The following is a 25458-nucleotide window of genomic DNA, read 5'->3' as shown; positions in this document are numbered from 1 at the left end:
AGTGGGGCAGAGTGGCATTATACTGTATTTGCACTGTGTGAAAAGAAAAAGAGGAAACCCAAGAGCAGTATTTATTTTTAAAGCTGCTTTTATGGGTTTATTTAAACCTCCTATTTAAAAACATCACCTCAGAATGAAAATATTGGTGATACATACTTGGAAAAAAGCAATTAAAATGTAATGGAACCCCTACAGTGTGCAATAAGAACACTCATACCAGAGCTAGAGGAAAGATGTGTTATTTAAACAAATAGTGGACTAGGGGAGAGAATCAAAGGTACATTTGTTGGATTCATTTACACTTCAAGATTCTCTGGTCCCTTTCTCCAAGGATCTCAAAGCACTGTGCAAATGTTAATTAAGACTCTCAAACCCTTTCTGAAGTAGGTAGATATTCTGTTACTCATTTTAAACATGGGTAAAGTGACTTCTCCGATGTCACACTCAGTCAATAGCGGGAAGAGAACCTGGGAGACCAGTCCCCTATACTAACCATCAAACTGCATGGCCTCCCTGTATGGTGAGTGTATTTTGGTACTCACACCTTTTAATTAGCAAACCAATGTGGAGTGTCTTTTTATAAGCCAACCCTGGAGAACAGGCTTGAAAACAACTGTATGCACTAGAGCACATGTAGGAAGAGGGTGGCTATTCTTTTTTCTTTCCTATATAGTTTTGCAGATGGTGGGTTTTTTTTCTTTTTCTTTTTCTTTTCAAGCCATATGGGAAATGGACTAACTGTTTTTATCACGTGGCAAAAACATGAAGTAGACTAAAATAGCTAACAATACACTATGTTAGGAACCAGGAATCCCAGCATCTGGGACAGGGGAGAGCAAGGGCAACTTAAGATGAAAATCATGGTGTACATGATATTGATAACAGAGTGCTTCCCTGGGACATATAAACCACTAGAAGCTTAAAATATCATGATTAGAGCTGGTCAGAAATTTTCTGTTGGAATGATTTTTTGATGGAAAATACAGTTTCCTTAATACTGAAATTTTCTGTGGGGGGAAAAAACCTTGATTTTTACGAAGTTTTTGGATTTTCCACTGAGAAAACCGTAACAAAATATTTTGTTTTGGGTTGGTTCAACCTGAATTGATATATTTCAGTTTGTTGATCTGACCAGAAATGTTTAGTTTAAAGTCAGTTCGGCAGTAAATTGCATTTCCTTACTGTGGTTCATTACTGCATGGAATTTTTAGTTTGGAATATCTGATGTCCCTGTTCTTTCCTATGGCCTGGGTTCCCTGGCAGGTTACATCACTTATGACGCAATACAGTCTCTTCTATGACTGAACAGCATAGTGCATCATGGGAGTTGCTCTCCTATTGGGGGAAATAGTCATCAGATCTGAACTACAGCTCCTAAAAGGCATATGCCAGGATAGGGAAATTCAGCTAAACGTTGAACTCAAATGAAATGAAACATTTCAGGTCAACTCAAGAAACCAAAGTGAAACATTTTGATTTGGTAATATCGAAGTGTTTAATTTCAACAGAAAATGCAAAACAATACACTTTGCCATTTCCAAATTGAAATGTTTTGTTCTGTAAAAAATTTTAATATTTCAACTTTTTCTCACAGTTCAAGCCTAGTATATATAAAATGTATAAAAGGAGAGGAAATAAACAGCCCAGATACAAAACAGATTAATGAGTTTGTAAGGTCTTTGGAATAGGGACCATATTTTTATTCTGTGTTTGTACAGCACCTAGCACAATAGGGTTCTGGTCCAAGAGTAGGGCTTCTAGGTGCTACCACAATACAAATAACAAAAAATTATTATAATAAAAGTGGGTGATTGAGCCAAACAGTGCCCATCACATTACCTTGGGTTTATTTACATGTCGTAATACTACCTTTTTCATGTAATTAAACACAATAGTTGCAAGGATGGTACAAGAGACTAGATTTACTCAGTGGTGGCACGCAGTCCAAAATTTTCAAAAATGATTAGTTATTTTAGGTGCCTCAGTTTTTTAGTGAGCCAAACTTGAGACACTTTAAGGGAGAATGATTTTTTAAAAGTTCTTAGCACCCTTAGCACTGAAAAACCAAGCCTTGTTAAAGGATATGTTTGGCCACTCAAAAATGGAGGCATTCAAAATGGCTAGTCATTTTGAAAATCTTGGGCTCTGGGCCTCAGCGATGGAAAGAGTGCCATGTGCTGAGATGCAGTGGTGCAAACTGCCTACAGCCATTTTCCACTGGGCCTCAAGCTGGCTAACTAGGATGGATCCAGATCAGAATGGAGCAGGGCCAGGTGCGCAGGAGATGCACAGATACTGTGCCTCTATTGGACATCCTCTCATGTAGGGTTTTGGGGTAGACTGAACTAGGTTTTTAAAAATGTCTTTCTCTGGTGGAGGGCGCTTGTGCTATCCACACCTGCTATGAATCCCCAGTGGAACTGTACCTCATGTATCCACAGTGTAGGTGATTCTGGCCCATAGTAGGGAGGAAGAGAGGAGAGGACATAGATTTCGCTCTTAAAAAGTGAGCTGCAATATGAACAAAGGAACTACAAGCACAATCTGTTTAGAAGTAACTTTACTTTCAGATTCTCATGTGCTAACCCAGAGATACATTATTTGGGTGCAGGGGAATTTTTTTTTTTTTAAAATTGGAGTTAAAATAATAGTCATTGAGACATTTCTATTGATCTTAGCTTTTGCAAGAGCTTATTTTTAGGGCCAAATGTTATCTGACAAGGTCCCTTTAAAGAACTAACTTTGGATTTGAGGAGAAAAATAAATCAGAAACTGTGAAGGGGTAAAGAATAGCTAAAAAACAGACTGCACAGACTTCCCTCAAAGCTGGAGGAAAAGAAACTTATTAATAGTTGCAAGGAATGGGTGGATGGGGCCTAAAGAGGCAGCAGGAGAGATAAAAAGAAATTATTTAAAATGAAGGGATTACCAATATCTCCTAGGCTATGTCTTCAACGACGGCGGCAAATTCGCAGCTATCAGATCGACTTATCTGGATCGACTGAGTGGTCAGTGAAGACCCACTCAGTCGATCTAGAAATCGACATATTAAGACCACCTCCTCAAGTGGCGTAGCACTGCGTCGATGGGAATGCGGTTCCCGTTGGTGCAGTGCAGTGAAGATGGAGCGCAGAACAGAAGCACAGAAGTCGACGGGAGTTACGCAAGTTTTTTGAGTAGTTTGCGTAACTCCGGTCGACTGCCGCCGATTCTCTGAGGTAAGTGTAGACAAGCCCCCAGTAAACAGTTTATGAAAGATCCTGCCTCACATATGTGCTAAGAAAATATGATGATGAGCATGGTATAAGTGCCTACACAGGTAAGCCAAACACCAGCAAAAGCTGGAAAGGATGTAGAAATGAATCAGTGTTGACCCTCTTTGAAATTGCAGGTAATCCAGCATTCAAGGTATGCTCACATGTTCCTAAAAGATGCCCCTTGTACAGCGTTCTCTAAGGAGACACCTCTATGTCTCCGAAGTTCCAATCTGTGATACAGGGGTAAATTCTTTTCTGATTCCAGATATGGTGATTGGAGTGGCTTGAAGACAATAATGCTTGATAATGAATCAGACTCAAGTATTCTGTAATCCCCTTTATCCCAAAATATCATTGGTATTAATAGGCAAGTGTTCTGCTAATATCAATTGAGGCAAGGAATTAGAAATATTGATAACCCTGCAGTGTGGGGGGAGGGAGAAAGAAATAGTCTCTAGAAATATTTAATTTACATTTGCAAAGAAGTTTCCAGGAACATCTACATATTTTCTTGTTGCTGCTTAGTTCAAAAAGATCCATCCATACCCGAGTCCTCATGTCTCTTAAGAAAATTCTCTTCCCAACCCAATATAATAAAAATTAAATGAGGCTTCTGAGTTTTCTGGCAGAAGATCACAAATGCCAGTAAAGTTCTGATTTGGTCTAATCAAGGAAGACTTAGAGAGCACTTTTCCAGTTTCCTTTTTACGTAACATTGAATCTCTCTGTGAAAGATCTGATGTTATTCTCAACTGTTTAACAGGGACTATTAGGTGGGGAAACAATATAAGCATAAATCTGAGCCTGATTTTCATCATGAAACAGATTTAATCTAAATTGTTCTGTGCAGCTCATAATCCCTCTTTTCAAGTTTGCCCTTTGTCCATGGGTCAACAGCAACCCCATTCCTGATGCATCAAATCCAGAAATTTGCTGAGACTGTCATTATCCCAGGCAGCATTGCACAATGGATATCATACTTATTTGGCTATAATAAATGGCAACCTATTCTCTGGGTCTTTGTATACGGAGGGTATTTATACCGGTGGAGCTACACTGCTATCTTGGTCCAAACCTCCCAGTGTAGATGCATTGCACCAGTGCAAAATGGGATCTTAACTTGTGTAGTTTTGCCTCAGTGTCAAGCTGGGGTAAGGTTTTTTTTTTTTTCCTCTTAATGACAATATTTTTTCTTTTTGCACCAGTTCCAGATCCATTGAAGTCAATGGGCGCCTTACCATTGGCTACTGTGAAGGGTGAAATTGGGCCCCAAGAATCTTTGCTAGATTTTCTGAAGCAGATGTACAATCTATTGTTCTTTTGCTGGTGTACTCTGGGTAAAACAGCTGTATCTTTTTAATGGCTGCTGTTCTTTTGCAAGGGGCATCTGATGATTCAAATGCTTTCCTGTGGCCTCAACTACCTTAAACTTTTCTCCTCACTACACTGCCATCTGTACAGCTCCACTGGTGCTAGCAACATCGGGAGGGCTATTAGAGAGAGACTGCCATGTCATTTAGATCTGCTGATTTAACACTGGGTGGTGAAAGTGCCAGCACCTTCGTGTTACTACTTCCACGGTCAGTAGCCTGGCAAAGTTGCCCAATGGTCATGCAATGATGGGGCATTTTAAGAACAATGGTAGTGTAGACACAGTTTGTGGTATCTTTATGGCTCTTATGAGCCTTAACTGCACTAGGGAGGGAGAGGGAGTGTACTCCCTTAGGATCAGAGCCTTAATATGTTATGCCTGAGGCTCTCAAACTTTTCTGTACCGCAATCCCAAGTTACAAGAGGAGAAAGTTTCCAATTCTTCCAAGACCACCTCCAGTCTATCCATAAAGAAAGGGAGGTTGGTCACAACCCTCTTGAACCCGTTTGTGACCCCCCAGGTTGAAAATTTGTCCACTATATCTCTGTAAATCCTCTAGAAATTTGAGGAAGTGCTGGGAGGGAGCGTTCCTTGCTGAAAAACATATATACGTACTGTTTTCCCCCGGCACAGGCATTCAGGCACATTGGAGGAGGTGGGGGAGAAATAACTTCTCCCTCCTCTCTCCCAGAAAAATCTCTGAATTTAGTAGCTGTGTTGGCAGTACTAGCTAGCCTCTGCCCTCTTGTACTCCCCAGAACTTGGAGTCGGATCATGTCTTCCCTGCACAGGTATGCTACTGATGAGAGAGGCTCTCTCTTTCTCCCGTTTATCACACCCATGCACGCAGAGGCATGATTTAGCTCTGGGCACTTCAGCTGTCCCCTCACTAAAATGTCCATCCATCGTTTTCAGCCCACATTTTCCTCAATACCCAAGCAGAAGTTGTTTCTGGATTTTTAAATGGAAAACCACTGACATCAGAAATACTGTCGTGTCTGACCCCATAGAAAATAACTTGTTAAAGAAATTTAAACTCAGTTTCATTCTTTCCTCTTCTGCTGTTTTTACTGTGCACCTCAGTGTGGATTTTGAATTTTTAGGCTTCCCATCTACACCTTGGCTGCTTAGCTGCTGCTATAGATCACTAATATTATTGTTCTAGGAGAAATGCATCCTCCAGGAGAAATTCCCTACTCATTGCTTTCTCTCTAAAAAAAATTTCATACGCAGATGGAAATCTGTTCTGGCATTTAGGAGACTGCTTTGTGTTATGAGAGAGAGCTTTTTGTTTCTCCCCTTTAAAAGCTAATACTTGTGAAAGGAACAAGATTGATAGTCCTAGAGACTATTGTCTTCTTAGAACAGGCAATGAAAGGGTAAATTTAACTACACCGTTTTGCCACTGACAGGAGCAATTCTGACGGATGGAGGAAAATTCAGTCCCCCTGGCCATCAGTCCTTGGCGCCTCTGTTCTCTCAACCATAGTGCCAGGTGTGTTGGTGGTTTTTGCAATGGCCACTAGAAACTGGAGTAGGAACGTGAATTCATCCACCAAATGACCCCACAAAGGTTAAAGGAAAACCTTTGCTATAACCACTCCCCCAAAGTTAGGCTTTACCAAGTTGTCAGTTTGTGTGTCATGTAATATATTATACTGATTTTTTTCATTAGAATTTTTCTCTCTTTCTCCACTCTACTCCCTTCCTCTACTACGCTCACTGCCAACAGTTTTGCTGTAGTTGGATTTCTTTGTTTCAGTCTCTACAGTAGAATACAAACCCCAATATAGTTGAGTCTGAGCTGAACTTTGAATCCATATATTTGAAATTAGACCAAGTAAATGTGCCCCATCTTTAGTTACTGAGGACATTAAGAATTCCTTGTGTGGCCTTTCTTTGTAGGAAGTGCCAGAGCCCATTGATTAGGCAAAAGAACAAATTAATTTTATTCATAGCACCAGCATGTTTTTAGAGCTGCGATCTACTACAATATCATAAAGTTGTAGTCACCCAGCTGTAACCATATAGAATTATAAACTCACGAGGTTCAATCCTGGCTCCCATTTTCAGTCAATGACAAAACTCACATTAACTTCAGTGGGACCTGGATTTCACTCTTAGGTCTTTTTCCAGTTATAATTTCTATTAGGACAACTGGGCCATCATCCTCCAATGCAAGATTACTCTCGTCTCAACTCTGTAGAAACTGAGAAGATATAGGAATACACCTTCTTGGATGATACACTCACAAGATCAAGATCTAGGGTTCATCACCTGGAATAGGGATATGTCTATCATTCTATACAAGTTCCCTATCAGCTCAGGACTTAGTTCATCAAGAGGTGTATGCCTATCTTTAAGCATATGTTTAAAGTTAGGCACATGCTTAAGTACCTTGCTGAATTTGGGGACTTAGTAACAAGAAATGTCATACGTGGGTATCTAAATTGTGGTCCATTTCTTTACTTCATTTACTCCATTTCTTTCCTACCCTAGTAAGGTAGCTCCTCTAGAAAACTCTCTCAGCTCTCCATAACCAGACATGCCATTTGTAATCTTTCTAATATGTGAAGTCAATGGAGCTGCAGCTGGTTAAAGGGCTGTGCAGGGTAAAAACTGGTATTAGTGGCTAATAAAGGCTAATTCTTTTGCAAGCAGAATTAGCTCGCTTCACTAGCTTGTTATGACTTGAAGTGTCTGGCCATTGAACTGTGCATTTGGCTCATTTGTTGCTCTCAAAGAGATCACACCCTGACTGACAGCTGTAGTGAACTGGAAAAAAGTAACCCAAATGAGTGAGAACAAGAGGGCTTCAGCTTGTGTGACTTTAGAACAGTAATAACTCATACAAACAGTGTTAATAAGCAAACTCGACAAAGACTGTGTGTGATATAGATACTGGTTCAGGGCACTGCTTTTTCTTTAACTGACTGGTTTAATACAAAACATTCCACAGTCCCCGTCCCCCCGTTTATACCTCCTAGTCATGTTATAGCGACACAGAAGATGTGAAATGCCTAGCAATCTTGTTGTGGCAATCCTAAACAATCACTAGAATTCTAATGAAAACTCAATTTCCAGCTAGCTGAAATCTTGCCATGATCCTGTAAAGTGTTTAGACTGACACCAGGAATAGCTTCATTGCATTCACTGACTCTGTGTTTCATGTATTTATTTTTATTCAGTAATGTTTTGGGGTAAACACCACATCAAAATGTTTTTATTATCGGAGTTCCTGTTCCTGCACAATGCAGCTGTACCTATTCTAAACCAGGCCTTAATGTTTCATCAAAGGAGACCATTTCCTTCTTTTATCTCAGATCAGTTTACACAGAGCAGTTGTCCTAACTTCCTTAATCCTAGCCATCATAAAACCCTGTTACACATTCCTCCCTGATAGACCCTTGAGTTTTACTCTTCAGTTCAGAGTTTGCAGGGGCCATGGAATATTTGTGTTTTTAAGTTTTGGGTCTCATGCTCTCCTTATGTCCACGAGTATAAGGGGAGTCTTTGACCAATGAATGGGGGAGTTCTACCTCTGCAACATGCATCTCACACTCTTTGCCCTGCTTTTTCTTCTTTATCCTCCTGCACCCTCAGATGCACACTGCATCCACCAGTTTCTGCCATTTAGTTTGGTTTTCCACTGGTCTGACTTCAGAGTGTCATGTTGATGGATTTAGCATCTTTCTCTATTGTTCTACTTAATGATTCTCTAAGTCACTCTCTTTGCACCTGGTCTCCATGTTATCACTAGACATGGAAGTTCTGATGGTGGCAACCTTCAAGTGTGTCCTAAATATGTCTGTCATTGTTTTATTGCCATTTTTGATGCCTTAAGCTGATGTGCTCTACTTAGAATTTCTGATGTTGTAATAAACACTTTCCAATGGACTCTGAAAATCTTCCACAGGCATTCATTTGGGCATGAGTTGATTTTCTTATCAATTGCTGTTATGAATTTGCATGACTCTGCTCAGATAAGATGCTGATGTTAAAAATTTGTATTTTTGTCTCTGTGCTGATCATGCTACTTTTCAAAAAGTTTTCAAGTTTGTGAAAATCCTTTGCTGGTTTGATATTTGTTGCTTGACTTTTAGCATGGTGTCACCATCACTGCATATCTCACTCCCTAGATACGTAAAATAATGTACTTGTTTTTCTGTCTACTCTGATGGTTGCTTTTGGAACATTGATAGCCATGTATTTGCTGTTGCCCGTTCTTGATGAACAAACCAACTTGTTTTGCTGTATCTGGCAAAAGTGCTACTTTATTTATTTTTTGCACAAAGGGGCTTCTGTAGGGTTTCTTCTCCATAAAGCTGACACAGGCTGTAACAAGAAAAGTGAGAATTCAGTTTAGCTCCCTTAGATTCGTCCCATCACCCCCAAACCTGTGAAGAAAAGAAGTGCAAGTTGCAACCTGGAATGTAAATCTCTTAATATTTACTCAAAATGTATTTAAAATGTGTGAAGTTACAGCTGACCAAATTCTACAGTGTAGATGCAGTGTCATTTTGTATTTAAATACTTGGATTTAAAGCTTTGCACTATAGATCTAGTCTCCCCGATGTGGGAATAGCCCACTTTGGAGAGAAGAAACTTTAGCATTGAAAACAACAACAAAGACCAAGAGAATAGTGACAAAAGCTAGTCCTACATCTGGATCTCAGACCAGTTCTTTTCATGTTTAAAAATTTTTTAAAAACCCCAACATTGCTGTGCGAGGTTTGGCCCAGTACTCCAACTGCTGAAAGTTCAGTGGGGGTTGGTGCTAATGAACTCTGATGCATTCAATAAGATTCCATCCATCTAGATGCAGTTACTCTTACATTAGTGGCAATATATCAAGGTGCTTAATTGCTCAGGGCCCAGATGGCAGCTATTTGTTAATCTCTGGTCTTAATTAGAAGGACTAGCAGCAAACTCTTTAGGATCTGATTTGTCTCAGAAATGGAATGTTCACTATGGGTGTCCCAATAGATACAATGGTCTCCTTTTGAAAGTTAGAATAGGCAATCACTGTAACTGTGTGGAAATAGCTGCTAAGGTAGACTCTTCAATGGTGTACAGTGTAGGCTGGTCCAGTTCCCTATCTCTGGTCTCAGGGGTTCTACTGACTTCTCTCCCATCACCACAACCTTCTTAACTTCCTCTCGTCACTGGCATAAATCGTCTTCTTGGGCCCAATCCTGTGGGTTTGACACATTGTATTTCTCAAGGCTCTCCTCATCCAGTTCCTCCCTTGGCTTCTGGCTCCTATTGTGGGCTGTATTTTAACAACCTTATTCCCATCCCCCTTACTTCTCCAGCTCCATCCTCATCTCCAAGAAATTTGGATGATACACAATCTCTTTATCTTCTGCTCTTTCCATCTTCTCATGCCCTCCTCTCTCCCTATGACCATGTCACTGCTCTCTGCCTCAGTGACCCTTGCTCTTTTCATTATCTCCAATTCAAGGCAATGTCCCAGCCTTTGACATTTCTATACCATCCCTCCTTTCTCAGGATACAGCTCCTCTTTGAAGTCTCCCACATCCTTGTGTTCTCTCACTCTCCATCTCCTTTGAAGAATTTGCCCACCCCAGAAAATTTGCCCACCCTATGGTACAGCAACAGCCAGTGATATTGCAGCTACACTGGTGCTAAGCTGCTAATGGATACAGGGCTGAAGCATTTTAACTGCTGTGCATTTGCTGACACTCTTCGTACCCCTAGTGCAGCTTCATGCATTGTGGCTGTTGCTATGATACAGGTACCAATTTGTCTCTAGCATAGACAAGGCCTGAGTGCCTACTGCCCTTTTGTCTCTCCCTCCTGGTTTTTCCCTGACTTGTTTGCTTGATGCAAATCCCAGGATGATGTGCACTTAATTTTATTGTCTAGGCCTGGAGTCAGCAACAATACCCCAGACACAAGTCATTTAACTTTGCTGGTATTTAAGGCCTCACCTGTTTTCCTATAAAGAAACTCTATACTGCAGTTTAATCAAATATTGTGCACATCAGAAACAGGCCATGTTTATTGCATATTCACTTAATCCCCTTCTATCCTCCTTTTACCTGCTGTAATAGTCACTGAACCAAATTTAAACACTTCCACTTTTTTTCCTGATGCCGATTGTGGATTCAATAAAAAATAATTTCTTTTGGAGAAACCATTAGTCTGTGGTTTTTCATTCCTTCCTTCTTCTTTAGGAATAACAACTGTCTGGCACCCGCTATGTCATTTTTAAGCGATTAGTGACTTTATGATGGAGAAGCAGTTGTCAGTCAAAGCTGGTTCAAAAGAAACCACAAAATCTAGCAGGCCATATGTTGTTATGAGGAATCTGTTGCATCAAATCTAACAGAACATCAGTGTACTTTGAATGGGCAAAGGTACCTTCTATCCTTAACAGTTTAGTGATTGTTTCATACTATAGTTCTTATGTGAATTTCTTAAAGGATCTACAAGAAAATGATGTGTCAAATTCTTTCCTTAAATTGCACATTTGTGGCTCTAGTGGTAGAATTTGAACCCATTTTGGAGTATCTCAATTAATTTGAATTTTTAATCAAGAGAGAAGTTGGTGGATACCTTTCCTACTCTTTAGAAATTGCTATTCTAGCTTAAAATTAAAATTTGTTTTTGAAGTTAAGTGAATCACTGTTGTAAGAAGCTGATTTCCAAATGCTTTAGTTTCCCTCTAGCATTTGCATTAGGTATGGTTGCACTTTGTTACCCATTGTTGTGTTGCTGTTTGAATTTATTTTCACTGGGGACAGTTGGGGATTATTAAGACTAATGGGTCCTTTCCTGTTTTTTGTTTAGATTGCTATTGCACATTGTTACCTCTAAATTCAGGGAATAAGGAATTGAAGAGAGAGCTGTGGATTGCTACTATCTATAACAGAAAGCCAGTATAACTTGTAGTGTTGTAGTAACCATTGTGTCTGCCAACATTTGCCTCTACTTCTGTGGTTTCAAACATATATCCTGCATAGAAGATAATGCCATTTGTTTTGAATTTTTGTATGTCTGAATCTAATATTGTAGTTTCTTTATAAGAGCTAATTTTTCAAAAGATCTTTTAAAAAGTGCCATTGAAAATTGCAGCAAGCCTCTGCATGCAAAACTTTGTGTACTTCTTCCGACAAACAAGCAATTTCCTCATGCAAGATAGGTAACTGAATATACAAATGCTTGTATGCTGCAATGTGGTTTATTGTGCATGCAAATGGGTATGCCTTAAAGTCTGATAGCATGTTTTCAGAAGCCCCTTAGAGAATGTCTCAAGCCATTCAGTGAAAACATCTGTCTCTTCTTAAAGCTATTATGTCAGTGGAACTTCCAGGTTTCTCCGTTGTACTATTAGCTCTTTTAATGCCCTAGTTTCTTCTAAAAGTTTTAACTCTGGACAGAGTACCTATTTTGCCCATGAAATTAAAGAAATTAAGCAGTTTGTTTGTTTCCACAACATGTATTTTGGACAAGTAATACCTTTCCCTAAATAACTCTTGCAGAAATTGAGTCATTGTTTCGCTGATGTGAAATGCTTTTTATGTGTTACACATGAAACACAGAAGCCATTTACCTCCATGCCTTGGAGTTTAGGAAGTGTGGCATAGTGGATATCTCACTGGACTGGAACTTAGGACTTGTCTACACTATGGAGGCACAGCTATGGTACTGCGGCTGTGCCACAGTGCAGTAGACAGTTAAGGAAGGGTTTTTCCCATTGCTGTAATTAATACCCCCCACCCCCCCCTCCGGAGAGGTGGCAACTAGGTCAACAGAAGAATTCTTTTGTCCACCTAGTGGTGTCTATATCAGGGCTTAGGTTGTCTGAATTACGTCTCTCAGCTTGGTCAACCTACATTTTAGGCATGGACCAGGCCTTGGAAGCTCTGAGTTGTATTCCAGGACCTGCAGCTAGCCTGCTGGGTGACCCTGAACCTTGAGTGACCATCTGTAAAATACGCGGATAATGATACTAGGACATTTTGAAGTCTATGGATGAAAAGAGCTAGATGTTATTAATTAATACATTGTTGTTGCCACCAGAAAATACAACCCCCTCCCCACATATTAATGCACTGGTGAAGGACCAAATGCTACTAAAGTAGTAGAGATTGTAATGAAGGAATGCTCATAAAACACTTGTTTTTATTTCCTGACCCCAGTCATATGACATGTGTACAGGTTACAAGGTTATATCTTTGCCACATGGCAGGAGTCAGGAACTGCTAACGCTGGTGGCAACTGTAACAGGGTGGAAAGAGACAAAAAATATTAAGAATTTTATAGAGATCTGTTTTAAAAATATCTTGGAATTTTTAAGTGGAAAAGGAAATGTATTTCCTGGAAACGGCTTCAGCACAATTTTGTTTGTCATGGTCTAACTTTTGCTCCATTGCCAAAAATGCTGAAATTTATCAGAGAGCACATGCAAGAAAGCTGCTTCATAGCTGCATATACTCTGTATATTACAAAGGGAACATCAGAATTTTTGGAATAAGAATCAGTTTGTCTTCCTGATTTCTGTGGGATTGAGGGAGAAAGGAAAACTGAAATCACTTTAGATTTTATCTGTGTATCTCTACAGTGTCTATTTGCTCTAGCCGTACAAAATTTGCCTGTAGCAATTGAAAAGGATCTGATGAAACTTGCATTCAACCTTTTATCTTTTAAATCAGGCCTGTACATACTGTATGAGTTTATTGAAATCTAGCTTGATTAAACATGAATGCTTGTTTCCAGTTAGGCTTTGTCCTCCATTTTTTGCGGTAAGGCAGTGAAGACTACAGAGTGGAGAGCGACACCACCCTACCACATCCACATTTCTTCATAAACAACTTAAACAGCTGTGAGGAATATTTACAGATAGCGTCTCTTTCACCCTGCAGGATTCTAATGTTGAGGTGAAGAAATCTCTTCTCCATTGTTTGGCATATGGAGGAGTCTTCACAGGAGAGAGGAGTGGGTCTAAGTACAGAGTGGGGAGCCAGGAATTCTTGGAGTTCTAGTCCCAGCTCTGATACTGACTTCTTCCATAGCCTAGAATAAATCACTCAACCCCTGTGTGCTTTAGTTTCTCCAATGATAAAATGGGGACAACCTGTGCCTACCTTACAGGGGTGTTTTGAGGATTAATGTTTGAACAATGCTTTAAATATGTGGGGTGGGATTTTCAAAAATGTTCAACACTGACTTAAGTCTGTTCCCATTGATGTCAGTGGGAATTTTTCAATTGACTTCAGTAGGTGGAGAGACAGGCCAAAGATGAGTTTGAAAATCCCACCCATAAAGTGCTATGTAAGTATTAAGTATTCTTATCAGTGAGTGAGAGCCTGTGTCTGTTCTCATTTATACTAGCTCTACGCTGCTATAAAGCCAATGATTTTGTTTATTTACTTAAATTTACGTGGTCTCTAGTCTCCCTGATACAATGATGATACGCCGATAAGAATAGATCATAACCAACTACTTAAATTCCACCTGGAGACCAGTAGGCAGTCAGTGCAGACTGCAGAGCGTTGATGTCATGCCCTCAGCGGATGTCCCACTGAGCTGCTGTGTTCTGCATCTGCCTCCATAGCTAAATGGTTTTACAGTCATGTGAAGAGTGCGCTGCATTAGTCTAATCTAATCTTGAGGTAACAATGGCCGAGTCTGCATCCGAAAGGGAGGTTTGCAATCTCTTAGTGAGATGTAGATGGTAACATGCTGAATGGGTTACTACTACAATATGGTCACGAAAAGCAGCTGGGATGCAACATCAGCCCCAGACTGTGGTGGGTTGGTAACTAATGGTGGATGCACTCCCTCAATCAAAGGAGCTGATATTATTTGTACCATCTCCTCTGGCTGATTCTCCACAACCCACCATCATCATCTCAGTCTTGTCTGGGTTGAGGTTCAGTCAGCTCTTTCTTAACAATGCCCCTAAGCTCATCTAGACGCTGGCTGAAGCACTGAACCGCATTGTCTGATTTGGATAACAGTTGGGTGTCATCAGGATACTGAAAACAGCACGCCTTCTTACTAGCCCTCCTAATGGCCCTATATACCCTTTGCTCAGGAGGGGTGGTAGAATGGCACTCCACACTTGAGAGCTCTTTGGGAAGAGGAGCCCACCACTTCCCATTGCAACCTCTATGAGAGAAAAGGACAAAGCTACTGAAGAGCAGCTCTGTCTACTCTTGCCCAAGTCTGTAGAATCACGTTGTAGCTGGGGGGCTAGTTATGTAACAAAAGCGAAAATGAGCAACACATTACAGCAGGAAAATCTACATGCTAGTGTAGGCGTTACAGCAACAGAAAAGTTTTCTCTGGGGGGCTAAACCTACAGTTCCCATTTCCTGAAAGCAATGACTACTGCCTCTGTTGCCAAGCGGCCTGTATGTAATGTGCATGCTCAGCACATTCTTGTGCTTTGGTGCTGCATTGAATAAACTTGACTGAGGGACCCCAAGAAATTCTTACAGTTTCAAGAGCACTTTCAAACTGGAGTATGGAGATTTCACAAATGCTTCTTCTCTGACTCAGCCCTCAGCTTCAGAAAATAATCTCCTGAATGGGTCACAGTGTTCAAAGTTTGTATTTTTTTTCTGTAACCAAGTTGATATTTTGGTTTCAAAACTGCTAGAGTCACTGAGGAGTGTTACTGGTGTGTGTGTGTGTGTGTGTGTGTGTGTGTGTGTGTGTGTGTGTGTGTGTGTGTGTGTGTGTGTGTGTGTGTGTGTGTGTGTGTGTGTGTGTGTGTGTGTGTAAATTCTGGCTCTAGTGGCTCTGCAGAATTAATCAGACTTCATTTATTTAAAAAAAAAAAAAAAGATATTGCAGCCCATGTGTTAAAAGTTGTAGTATTTTAATGAAAATGAGAACTCTGTAATCCACACATGGTGATGGAAGACAGCGTGATACACTTGTCACATTGGGTTGGTACAAAGAAATGTCTCTAGAACATATTGCTGCATATTGCATATGCAAAGGTTACATAGTTTACAGCCAGCCAATGGAGAGAAAATGGTACCTGGACAAAACTGCTGTTGCTGCCAGTTCCGAAGCTTGTGTGAGTTCATCTACTCCCTGGCCATTACACGACTGATATGAAATAACTGTTAATTGTCACCACAAGGGATGAATGCCCACACGAAGCAGATCATAAAGAACATAAAAATGGCCATATTGGGTCTGACCAATGGTCCATCAGCCCAGCATCCTGTCTTCCGACTGTGACCAATGCCAGGTGCTTCAGAGGGAGTGAACGGAACAGGTAATCATCAAGTGATCCATCCCGTTGCCCCTTCCCAGCTGCTGGCAAGCAGAGGCTAGGGACACTTCAGAGCATAGTTTTGCATCCCTGCCCATCCTGGCTAATAGCCATTGATGGACCTATCCTCCATGAACTTATCTAGTTCTTTTCTAAACCTTGTTATAGTCATCCTTTGGCAAAGAGTTCCACAGGTTGACCATGTTTTGTGTGAAGAAATGTGTGCTGCCTTGCTCTTACTATTTGAATTGGCTAAATTACTTTTGGTGGTTGGAAGTGGTTTGGTCAAATGGTCAAAAACGTTTTTGATGGTTACATATGCTGGGACCTCTAGTACCATGTGACTATTTACAATGCGCAAGTGATTATTTGGTAACTGTAAGGACATGAAGTCACTAGCATGAGTGACTGCAAATGAGATGATGTAATGTAAATAAGGGAGTGACCCTGTTAATGCCTGTATTAAGCCATTGAGCATGTTTGGTGAGAAATAGATGTTTCCAGAAAACTGAGCAAACACAATCTGAGCTGAGTGCACAGACAGTGCTTTTGTAGCCCACTGTTACACATGCACTTCTGTGTCTGAGCCAGACAACTGCAGCTACCAGCTCAGGGACTTAAAGCTAGATTTGTAAAGGTATTTAGATACCTAAAAGTGCAGGTAGGCACCTAGTGGGATTTTCAAAAATGCCTAGGTGCCTAACTCCCATTGATTTCAATGTGAATTAGGTGCCTAAGCACTGTTGAAAATCCTACTAAGCCCCTATCTGCATATTTAGACACCTACATACTTTTACATATCTGGCCTTTTCGTCCTTTAGCTGAGTTTGTGGAGGTCATAGGTTCAGTTCCTGGTGATGACTTCTCCTGACTCACTGCAATGTTTGGTACATACTCATAACCAAAGAGAAATTTCTTTAAGAGGAATAGGAAGGGAAACATATGGGTCTGTTCCTAGGTTTCATCTGCCTTTGCGTCTGCTATTTTTCTTAGTTTTGCCTCCCGTGTCTGTTCCTTGTTGCAATCTGGTGCCAACCTCTTCTCTTGGTGCCTGAGGTTCTACCTTTGCCTGACTGCATCTTTGCCCTTGATGCGAGTTGCTTTGCTGTCAGCTCAGATTCTAGTTTCACTTTCAGTGACCTGTATCTGTTGATGCAAGAACCAAGATAAATATTGAGGTATTGTTTAAAAGAAGAACAAGGAACATTTTGTTAGGACTTTTCATCCGTAGTTCTCCAAATGCATTACAAATATGGGCAGATATAGCTATCCCTGTTTTACATATGTGGTAAATGAGGCCCAGGGCGAGTTTAAGTGACTTGCTCAGTCTCACAGTGAGTGTCCTGGAGGAGCTGGGCTTTTAAGGAGTTGAAGTCCCAGCTCTAGCCTCTCTCTGGTTTTCCTGCAGTTCAGGTCATATAACCAAGAGAGCTAGGCCTGCTGGGAAGTATAAGAGGCATCTTGGTCTCAGTAGGGGAGAGAGCTGTCAGGAACAAACCTTTTCTGGAAGACTTCTTCTGTAGCTTCCCATTACACAATTCGCACCCAGAACCCTGCTGTAGCCCATGTATAGGCTGCTCCTGGGTTCTGTCACTGCCTCCCTTTCAGCTGTCCTTTCCCAGACTCCAGTTCTTGTGCTCCAGTCCTTCCAGCCCAGTGATTGCCATCTATCTAGCCTTTCCAGGGGAGCTGACTGGTCTCCTGACTGAAATTTGAGAACTGCTGGGTCTAACAGAGAGGGTTCTAATCTCAGCTTTGTCACAGAGCTCCTATCTAGCCTTTCCAGGGCTGCTGTCTCTAGCTTGTTGCTCCTGTCTCTGCAGTCTTTGGCTCCTGCCGGAAGTTGGCCCACTGTAACCTCTGGCACTACTTCCCTTTCCTGTACTTCAAAGGCTATGGAGTCCTAGTTAGTTCGATGTTGCACTGGGGGTTAACACAGTGCTAAGCAGTTAGTCAGCAGGCTCATATCGGTCAGCAATTCTGTCACAAAAAAGGGCAAAGGCTATATTGACTTGCGTCCATTCTGGAGATTTATGATTTTTCAGGCCTGAAAGGACCACTAAGGATATCCAATCTACCCTCTTATACAACACAAGCCATAGAAACGTATGTATATAACAAGAAGCATAGTCTTTAGCCCTCATTATGGTCATTTATAGCCATGAAAACTGCATTCAGTTTTAGACATTACATGTTAGACAAACTGGGAAGACTATACAGAAAGTAACAGAAGTTATGACAAGTTTGCAAAATAAGACCCACTGTATGAGCACAGGTTGAGCAAACAGAGCATGTTCATTCCACAGAAAAAGAAGACAAAGGGGACAGATGATATGGTCAACAACTACCTAAAGAGAAGTTATAAAGAGGACAGGGATCAATTATTCTCATTAGTTACTGCGGAAGGAATAAAAAAGAATAGTGTTAAGCTGTGTCGGGGAAAAATTTAGGTTAAATGTTAGGGGACGGTTTACTGCTGCACAAACACTGAGGCAATGGAACAAGATGCCAAGGGAGGTTTTGGAATCTTCATCCCTGAAGATACTTACGGCTAGACTTGACATTCCTCTATCAGGGAAGGGACATTGACACCAATCCAGCCACAATGTAAGGCGATAGACTAGAGGAGTCACCAGAGTTCCCTGCCAAGTTCCAACCCAAATGGGTCTGTGAGTTTTAGAATGGAAAAACCTGGCATTTTCACTTGCCAAACCTGTCACTATACTCTGTAATTATCAAAGCATGCTTTCATTTGACATTTTAAAGCTTATTGTTAATAGTGGTTTTTTTTTTTTTTTTTTAATTCTAAGTTGCTTATTTGCAACACTGGTTCGTAGAATTCATAGCAGCTTCCATCCTTGATTTAGAATATTTTAAATTGTTCTAGAATTAAAAATACAAACTATTGGAAGAGATAAAAATAATATAAAAGCCACCCCAAAGGAAAATAGATTTTTTTTTAAAATAGGTAGAGGGAGGTTTCATTTTCAGAGCTAACACAATATATTTTCCTAATTGTGCCCCATGCTACTTCAGATAATTTATTAGACCTGAGGAAAAGTGTAACAAGGAGACACTTTTTTATTTTTTGCATGCCTCTAGTTAGATATTGGTAATGGTATTCACAGCCTTTCACCTCTATATCACAGTTTCAAATATAGGCCAAGATGGATATTTCTCATTCACCACCATCAGTGGTCTTTACAAAATGAGTTGGCTGATTTGTAGTTCAGTTCCTAGTGGATAAGTGGCATCATCCTAACAGTACTATTCTGGTTGTTTCACTGGAGTGACATGGCAGATGTGGGCCTGGGGAAGAGGGTCAGTGGGAAGGACGGGGCCCAGATTTTTAATGGTGTGTAGGTGTGGAAAGATGCAGAAAGGCTCTTCTGGCCAGATTTTTAAAGGTGCCTAATGCAATTTTTCAAAAGTACCTAGACACCTAAATCCCAATGAAATAAATGGGAGTAAGGCAACTAGGTACCTATCTGCGTCTTTCAGACCCTACATACCTCTCAATCTGTAGCTGTGTCCTCTGTAAAGGTTGCATGAACCTCTGACCTACTTCTAGTACTGCCCAAGTCTCAGTAATAGTCTTCTCTCCTTCATCTTTATATCCATGCATATTGTGGAGGAAGAGATGAATGGAATAGTATCGTTTACCAGCGTTCAGGTAGGCTGCTGGAACTCTAGTCTCTTTCAATGCTAATCTCTTCCATTGTGTAAAATAAATAATAAAATAAAAGCAGAAGCTACAGTTTAGGAAAGGATCCTTCAGATATAAAAGTTGATCTTTAAATAAATTAACGTGCAAACTAAGAAATGGATTATTTTCTGAAGAAGTGAAACACATCGTCTTAATATTCCCCAAGTGCAATATTGTGCATCCTTCTTGTTCATTAGCTTCATGTTGTAAAAAATAATGCTAGATTCTTAGAAACAACCTCACATAGATCAAAGATAGCTGGTTGCTGCAAAAATGAGTCTGCCAAGTTGTTTGTGTATGGTGAGAATAAGAGTCACATAATGGGAGAGAAGCATGAATAGCTGATATCTGTTACATACTATTGGAAAGGGAAAACAGAATGAAATCATTCAGCCACATTACCCAAAAGTAGACCAATAAGAAAGGGTATAACAGTGGAATCACAAATATGGAAGTGAAAGTTATCAAGCTATAAAATACATGGTGTAAATGTTTTTTGGGTGGAAAGCTGGAATTTTATTTTAAGCATTCTTCCTAAAAATGTGTTTGCTGAGGATCTGGAAGTCCTTTGATTTCAAGAGGGATGTATTATTACTAATAGTGACACAACTAGAATCATCTGGGAATTCCTGGCACCCATTCTTATGCTCAGTCCATTAGTCTCTCCATTTACGGACTCTCCCTTTTTATTTTTAGTGGCAGTTCATCAAGTGGATGTGAAAATTAAAATGGAGTTAATATTAGAGGTTTAAAAAAACCTAGCATAATTTCTTACCAAATATATTCAAAGTGTTATGTGTTTGTGTATATATAACATATATTGACACATACAAATTGTACCTTGTTTATTGGTTAAGATTGGTCTGCAAGTAACATACCTATCACATGGACTTAAAAGCAAGGAAATGAAAAGCTAAGCCATAACTCTGCGCCTCCACCCAGGGACACACACATCTCACAATTACCACAACCACCACAGACAATGCTTGGTTTCTCTTGCCCCAGTACGAATGTCAGTCATTCAGCACCTCCTTTCTCAAACTTCCCTCCCAACCATCATCAGACCAGGCTCTTTCTCTCCATTGCCTTTTGTCCCCTCCCCCTCTGCCAGTGTCCCTTCTGCACTCTGGGAAGTTTTTAAATATGTATGTCAAATAAAATTCAAGAAGGTATTTGAGTTTAAAACCCAAAGAGATTGTTTCTGAAAGTGAAGGGCCCCCATTTTTTTTTCTTCAGCTAAAGGAAACCACCATGACAGGAAGAACCTACCATTTCCTCTTGAGTCGACTCATTGTCAGTGTCAGCAGCTCACGTTTATCCAGACATGACTGTTGCTATGTTGATTTGCTTTCATCTGCACACACAGACGCATGCTGTGAAATGTACCTGTAAGTTTTAAGTAGCATAAATAAGACGCTGTGGTACTCAAGACAGTTAAGTCAGGATACCACATAATGAGGGCTTTTATAATAAACCAGTCAGTCAGTGCTGCTGGCTGCTGAGCTTGGCTCTTTTTAAAACTCAACAAGAATTTGTGAATTGTTCTGTTTTTAGTTGTCTAGGATTGAACTTGTTTGGAATAGTTCACCTGCCTCTGAACATATGAATGTATATCCACCAACAAGAAATTCAGAGAGAGAAGGTGGGTGAGGTAATAGCTTTTACTGGACCAACCTCTGTTGGTCAGAGAAACAAGCTTTTGAGCTTACACAGAGCTCTTCTTCAGAACTGTTTGGTGTAAGCTCAAAAACTTGTCTCTCTCACGAACAGAGGTTGGTGCATAAAAGCTATTACCTCACCCACTTTATCTCTCTAATATCATGGGAACAACGCCGCTACAACGACACTACATACAAGAAGTAATTCAGGCAGTTTTCTGAAGCTAATGCTAACAAAACTTCCATGGAGGAGGGAGAGAGAAAAAGCCTTGCTGTAAAAAAGCTTTGACAGACCCTTGAAAAAGGCTCCCAAATACATTTGACATTCTTCTTTACAATGCTCACATTTTCACTTGCGGTAAGCACATTTCATTAACCTTATCATGCCACATCATAACTTCTTGTTAACTTTTCTCATTTTACCCATATGTCTACCATGGTTTTCACCCCCTCTAGATTTTTAGCTACCATCCTTCCTCCACTATCGACTCTGTCCAATCCCATGTGCAGTTGACATTTGGCTATATCCCTGGGCTTTCCTATGCCAGGGCAATTTATCTGGGTTCTGGAATCTAAAGCCAAGGCAATATGAGGCCCAAGCAAAATTTATTCCTTCACAGAGTTTGTTTTCCGCCTTATGTAACCTCCTCCCTTTTTTAAAAAATTATTATTATTTTTTGTATTACAATAGCATCTAGAACCATGGTTCTCAACCAGGGGTACGTGTACCCCAGGGGGTACGCAGAGGTTTTCCAGGGGGTACATCAATTCATTTACATATTTGCCTAGTTTTACAACCGGCTGCGTAAAAACCACTAGCCAAGTCAGTACAGACTAAAATTTCATACAGACAGTGACTCGTTTATATTGCTTTATATACTATAAACTGAAATGTAAGTACAGTATTTATATTCCACTTGATTTATTTTATAATTCAGTGGTAAAAATGAGAAAGTAAGCAATTGCACAGGAATAGTGTACTCTGACACTTTTTATGTCTGAATTTGTGAGTCTTTTTAAGTGACGTGAAACATGGGGTACGCAAGACAAATCAGACTCCTGAAAGGGGTTCAGCAAGCTGGAAACGTTGAGAACCACTGATCTAGAAGTCACATTTGAGAGTGGAGCTCCATTGTGTTAGGCACTGTACAAACACATTGCTTATACTACGCTAGAAAAAAACGTGCTAACGTGTGTGAGCTAACACTGTTAAAATCCTAATGTAGAGGAGGTTCTTTTAGTTTTAGCAGGTATGTGGCATAGAGGCCCATTAGTGCCAAATGGTAACAGGTTCACTAATCTGTGTCAGGCCTGCCGAACTCTTACATGCAACACACTGCTTTCATAGCACTTATCCAAAAAGTATCTTTTAAGATATCAAATGAAAGCTTACATCATACTGGTCATAATAAGCATTGCGAGATGTACGTATGGTCGGTGTGAATGGAGTTATGTGTTCCTATTAAAATATGTTTTAATTAAACTATGTAACCAGGCAGAGTTGACAAACAGTTTTTTCCAAACAGGAGATATGAAGTATATTTCTGTCACGTGTAAATTAAGACAACGCTAAGCCCCATTTGCATATGAAGTCAACAGGAAAAACAGGTTGATGGGGGATGTGAAACCAACTGCGGGAGCACACTGGAGAACAAGCAACAGGAGAGAAGAGCCTTATCTGGGGGTACACTTCAAAAGGGGCATTGTAAAGATTTAGTGGACTAAAGAGGATGGCAATGGGCCCCTTATCCTTCACTAAGGAAGCAAAAAGGACAACACTCATTGCATTCATGAAGAAGTTGGATCCTGGCCAGGTGGGCTAATGACGTTGGGAGTTTGCATTGGGCGAGAAATTGCTTTAGACAAGGATTTTAGCCTGTTAGTATTAATTTAAGACTCTAAGAAGCATGTTATCCCTCCTGTTTTACATCTAATCCGTTGTTCTTCTTATCCTTGCTCATTATCTCTTAAATCTTAACTTTGTAAATAAACATAAACTAAATGTAGTAAACAAATCCTGGCACCCAGTGTGGCGCAGTTCTCCATCTCCCAGGTCACATTGCTCCAACCTGCAATGAGCTCTTCCCTTCACTGTGCTTGTGTCGCTACAGCTCTTTTCCTATCAGGAGAAAGCTTGACTCATGTAAATATACTAAGATGTGTGTTGTTGCAGAGTTTCAGAGAAGGAGTATCATGTAAAATACTGTCCAAAATATACCGGGAGGAGAGTAGGTTGAGATTAGAATTAGTAAAGCAATTAGGAAATAGCTCCAGGATTGTTTCCTTTTCTAAATTACATATTGCAAATGCAGTCCCTGAGGCAAGATTCTTAACAAATAAAGACACTTGAAAACAGACACAAGGTTCCCTCTTTTATTAAATGATAAAACAGACAACATAGGTCCCAGTCTGGGGCACTTGAAATGCTGATCCTTGTGAGTGAAGTAGGGGAGTGCAGAAATATTCTATAGTGTATTCCTTTTATAGCATCAGTTAAAAAACAACAACAACAACAAAAAACCAATATATATACATAGATATATATCTATATGTGTATGTATTTGCTCTCTTCAGAATCAACACTACCTCCAGAGATGGAACAAAACTTTCTTTCCCCTTTGATTTTTTGGTGGTTTTGTGGGGGGCTGAGGATTCGGAGTTGACAATGCTGATTCACCTTGAAAACTGATCTGTGTGCAAAGTTTAGGTATTCGAATAAAGTGATTTATTTTTTAAAAGCTTTGGGAATTTGAAGTGGTGCTACCAAAAATGTAAAAGTGAGGGCTTGTCTAGATTAGGGAAATTTGTGCCTACATTGGTGAAAACCTCTTATGTAGACGTACTGTACCAGAACAAAATGGGGATTAAAGGGAGCTATAACCCATAACATAACCTTTTCAAATCTTAAACCTTAGCCACTGAAAATCCTTATTTATTTTTTCATTCATCTGGTTATTTTTATATTGTGTCTCCTGCTTTTGAAGCCGTTACTTTGCTTCCTAATGGAAAGCCAGGGTTGCTGGGATTGTTCTGATAATACAGGGGCAGCAGCTTTCCTTAGCAGGAGAGAGACAAGCAGAATCCCTGCTGCCGAGCCCTATGGGAAGGGGATATGTACCCCATTCTAACCACTTCCCCTACTATAGAGCCAGAATAACAATCAGAAGGTTCTGCAGTATTAGTGCATGCACCAGTGGTCAGGAACCACAGCTGATTTAAAGACATAACTCTGTTAAGGTGCTATGAAAACAGACTGCAAAGGATGTTGCTACCTGTTTTCAGTTCAACTCAGGGCATGTGACATTTAGATAAAAAGACAAATAGTGTAAGAAGGAGGTGACATATTATCAGCTGCACTATCTTTGTTTCATAGTGTTCCCCGGTGAAAACCACAAATTCATGTTGGTTTAATAAGTATGTCCTGATGACATCAATAGATTGACACCCTTAGACGAGTGCGACATAAGAGCAGCCAGTCTAATGTTTAGCAGGGCATTTTAATTAGGTACTTTATTTTTTTTTTGCAGCCTGGAGTTGTGATTTTTGTTTTTGTTGGTCTACAAGTTCCCTCCAAAGCTGTGACCTTTTTTCAAATAACATTATTCTGAGAAAATCCTGATGTTTAAAAAATCTTGCATCAATCTACAAACTCTGTTATTTAGCAACAGTCTTAATTAGAAGGGTGACATTTAATGGGTGTGAGATATAAATCAGCACATCACTGGTTTTAATTACTGTGGATGCGTGGTTTTCTTTACAGCCTAATGAAGTATTTGAAATTGGAGATCACAGCACATTTGGATTAATGTCAATGTTCATCTCTCACATTTCCAAGGTGTCTAAGATGTGGCTAATAATAATACCATGTGTTGTCTTTTTTTTCTCTCAGCATGGGGCACAATAGTATGGCCCTAATGTGATGTATTATTTACATGGTGTCAGCATGACAACCAGTGGGGATGGCAGAAAGCCAGATTAAATCACCTCTGATTTTATATGCAGGATGTTTAGTAATAATGCTGTGTCACGCTTGATGACACTGGAAGTTGGCAACCCAGCAGGCCTGCCAAGTTCATTTTTATGGCCTTGTTTTTTATATGCGGTGATGAAAGAATAAGTTTAAGCAAAGAAGACAATGTGTAAAGTAACCTTTTCAGTACTTCCAAGCAAAGCAAATGTTCCCAGAACATGGGCACTTGTTGATT

At 40.1% G+C, this 25458-nt stretch overlaps 1 long non-coding RNA gene across 2 annotated transcripts in view; it reads left to right on the top strand.

The window, feature by feature from the left end:
- Positions 1 to 23589, top strand: part of LOC137164535 (uncharacterized) — a 29498-nt gene extending 5909 nt beyond the window's left edge. Inside the window, exons 3-4 of one of the 2 annotated variants that reach the window (XR_010923087.1) lie at positions 20832 to 20983; positions 22780 to 23589. This is a non-coding gene — a long non-coding RNA (uncharacterized lncRNA). The remainder of the gene's footprint in view (positions 1 to 20831; positions 20984 to 22779) is intronic. The other variant, XR_010923086.1, reaches the window with a different exon arrangement.
- The last annotated feature ends 1869 nt before the right edge of the window (positions 23590 to 25458 follow it).

This window comes from Emydura macquarii, unplaced genomic scaffold (genome assembly GCF_026122565.2).
Source record: "Emydura macquarii macquarii isolate MOO-44397 ecotype Brisbane River unplaced genomic scaffold, CSIRO-AGI_Emac_v2 contig_2676, whole genome shotgun sequence".
Classification (NCBI taxonomy): Eukaryota; Metazoa; Chordata; order Testudines; family Chelidae; genus Emydura; species Emydura macquarii.
Note: the sequence above shows the minus strand (reverse complement) of the source record. Positions and strands in the feature narration are given on the sequence as shown.